Here is a 3,594-nt window from a genome sequence, read left to right on the forward strand (position 1 = left end):
AGACTCCTCAAGGGGGCCATTTTACTTATGCAGATTCACAACAAAAGAGACGGGCACATCAGACTGACTAGGAGTTCTATGTGGGTCCTTTAGGCTTATGGCCTCGTAGACATCATTAAAAATCTTTCATTCATTCATTCAAGAAACACGTCCTTGAATAAAATTTCATCATCTCCTTTCTATCTGTCCACGACATCCTCACAATTTGCCAACATTCTCAGCTTGCAATTCATCGATTTTTAGAAACTCTAAAATATTACAGTTTGCTTGCATCTTCAAATCAGAACTCATCGACAGAAACCCTCACATTTGTGTGTTTTTTTTAAATGGAAGTAGGAACACCATTATTTCCTGATCTAGGTAAGCACTACAATGGAAAAACATGTTGGTAACTCAATTTCCTACCCTTTCACTGCGACGCCTACAACGGCATCTTCTGCGCGGAGCACAATAGCTTTGCGCAGCACAGCTGCCCTAATTCAAAGATGCACGACCATGTCGTGGTAATCTGCCTTGCTTGTAAAATTTTGGTGGAGAAAGCATTTAAAGAGGATGATTCCATGGCACTGCGAAGACACAGCTGCGGTCTGGCTAAAATGAAGAAGGCAGCGGCCTGCCCTGTCAAACGCTGCAAAGAAATAATGTCGTTCCAGAACACATTTTTGTGTAAATCGTGCAGACAGAAGACTTGTATGAAGCACCATTTTCCTTCTACTCACGCCTATCGCAGAGGCGGATTGCTTGCGAGAATGAGGAGTTACTGCAGAGCTGATGCGCCATCCAAGGCTGCGAAGGCCTCTCCCATTGCTGTTCGTTGATGTTAAAATAATTATTTGCTAAAGTTATTTTATGAATAGTAAATTGTTTTGTTGTACTATTATTTTTCTCTCCTCTTTTCATTCTAATAATGGAATACAATCAAATCCATAAATAATTTTTTAAACTCGTATTCGCTGAATTGCAAGGGGACACCCTACCAGATGTCCTCATTATTTTAATATTTTTTCAGTTTTACAATTGCAAGCTGTATTTGGCGGGATTCGAACTCGGCTTGTATCATTTACTAACCAGATCCCTTGATTAGTATTATTGTTTTAGTAGCAGGCAAGATTCAAACTAGTCCTTTTATTGCTTCCAACTCGTGGTTTCAGAATGAAAATGTCTTCCGCTTAAATTCAAATGTTTGTTTAAATGTCGATTATTATCTTTAATGTTTATCTTTAATGAACTTCGACCATTGACCATTTTTATCAAGTACCTCAATAATAAAATGTCAACCAAATAAAACTGTTTTTAAATTAAGTTGAATAAATATAATAAGAAATATGTTTTAATTGATTCCATGAAAAGTTGCTAGAAATAGATTTGAAATTTTCATTATTAATTGGTGATTACTACTTAGTAAACTCTACAAATTTTAAATGAATGGGCCATACATGATTAAAAGTCATCAATGTTTGCCTTATGTGTTCTGGACTTCTTATTATTTCTATTTAAAGCTCTATTGAAGGTTGTAAAGGCTTCCATTGAATGGCTTGGTATTTAAGTTGTGCGCTTATGTTAGTTGTCTACTTTTGTGTCCATTATGTGGCTTGTGACTTGGGTTGCCAACTTGCCCACATCACAAATTTAAAGGTTACGTTTTGCTCGCTCGAAAGTTAAATGAGCTAATTTTTTTATGCTCTTTATATACAAGAAATATTTTAAGATCATGATTTTTTTGGTTTGTTATTAAAAGTGTTTGGAAATTCAGCAAGTTATAAAATTTTGTTTTAGGATGTTGAAATAATTTTGGAAATAGTCTTTTTATAAATTATCAATTTATTTTGTTTCTTTAATTTCTTTTATCAATGGTATTGATGAAAGTGTTTGTGATTCATTTCTTAAAATTTTAGAAATGTGTTCATTGTTATTAAATTTCATCAATAAAACTACAAAGAATTTTTTTGTAATTCAAACTTGGCAATAAAAGTAGAGAAAATTTTTAAGATCTATAGTTGTTTCTTTCCTAAGCTACTTGATAAAATCAGGGATAAATATGTTATTTTTCATAATTTATTTCATTAAAATAGAATTATTGGTGGAATGATGAGATATGTTTTCAAGATACACTCTTTTTTTTTTTCCAATTTTAAGCCTTGTAAAGGTTTTATTTTTTAGCGTACACACATCTTATGGTGGATCAACTAAACCAAGAATAGTATTTCTAATCATCTATTGGGATTTTTCATTGTTAACTGTTGTTGGTACTTTTGGAGTACTTTTTGTTGGTTTTGTTTGATACGTTCTTTGTTAGTACCTTTCATTTAGGTGTTATTAATCCCTCTTGTCCATTTTGTGATTAATTGAAGAATACTAAGCATTTTTTTTTTTCAGTCTAGATATCAAGAAGCTTAGATTTGGAATCACAATCTCTTTAGGTCCTTTAAACATGTTCATTTTGCTTGGTCTATGATTTTCCTTGAAGATTGGTTTATATCTTACTAAGTACACTTGTACTTGGTATGCTTGTGAATTTCTCTTTAATATTTGGAAACACCAAATATTGTTGACCCTAAAGGTTATTGTATAGACTTAATCATTTGTTAGGTAGGGTTGGTCAGTCATCACTATGACTGACCCACTATACAGCTCAAGCTATAACATGCAAAAGTAAATAAGTTATGTGTGTGTTGAGGAAGATATAGTTGTCGAGTATACATAAGCACCGCCAAGAAATCTAGTTGTTACCGAATAGTATGGTCATAAGGCACAAGATTGAAGATCTAATGCAAAATATATTTGGACACCTAAAGGTCAAGGCAATGCAACTAGGCAAGGCAATACTATAAATTTAGATTACAATAATTGGGCAATTGTTAGTTATGTGGAAAGTATGGACATATTGTAGCAAATTGTGCAAGAATACACCTCAGAGGAGGATTAACAAATGGGAGAAACCTTGGTCCAGTGTGTATTAATTGTCAGAAGGTCGGTAACCTAAGAAAAGACTATATGAATTGAGCACTGACATCCAATAGTGAAGAGAATAATGGAAAGGAAAAAGTTAATGTTGAAGAAGTGAGAAGCTAGATGAATCAAACCTATAAGAAGAAATCTCATGGAGGCAACAATACAAATGATGAAGTTGTGATGACCCAATCTAATGGATTCAGTGATTCCCCCATCACAAAATAAATAAAGAGGTATGTATGGAACTGCATTTTGAATTGTTGAATCATACATTTGTTCCTAAGATTGAATGCATGAAAGTCCAAATTTGCATATGATTAGATGTATAAGGGTAGATTTGAAGTTGGAACTGAGCAATTTGTCTGGGTGTCGAGTTGCTAAGGTAGTGATAATTGAGCGCCAATATTGAAGGATGAAAAGTTTTAAGCAGTTGAGTGAAATTGTCAATACAGACTGAGTTGTGGTACTAGCCAAGTTGAAGGGGTGTGAAGTGTTATTACTGAGCTTTATAGTATTGGCCAAGATGATTGTTATACAAAATTGTATTTTTGAACTATACAGTGAATTTTACTATTCATTTTGAGCACCTTGCATTAGAGTTTTCAAGAGTTGGTAGAGTTTGAGTGATTCCTTAGCATAGTG

At 33.5% G+C, this 3,594-nt stretch overlaps 1 pseudogene; it reads left to right on the forward strand.

Moving 5' to 3' along the window:
* The first annotated feature begins 326 nt into the window (after positions 1–326).
* Positions 327–877, forward strand: LOC149558365 (zinc finger AN1 domain-containing stress-associated protein 12-like; annotated as a pseudogene).
* The last annotated feature ends 2,717 nt before the right edge of the window (positions 878–3,594 follow it).

Source organism: Cupressus sempervirens, chromosome 5 (genome assembly GCF_028749045.1).
Source record: "Cupressus sempervirens isolate cs-2001-9-10 chromosome 5, ASM2874904v1, whole genome shotgun sequence".
Taxonomy (NCBI): Eukaryota; Viridiplantae; Streptophyta; class Pinopsida; order Cupressales; family Cupressaceae; genus Cupressus; species Cupressus sempervirens.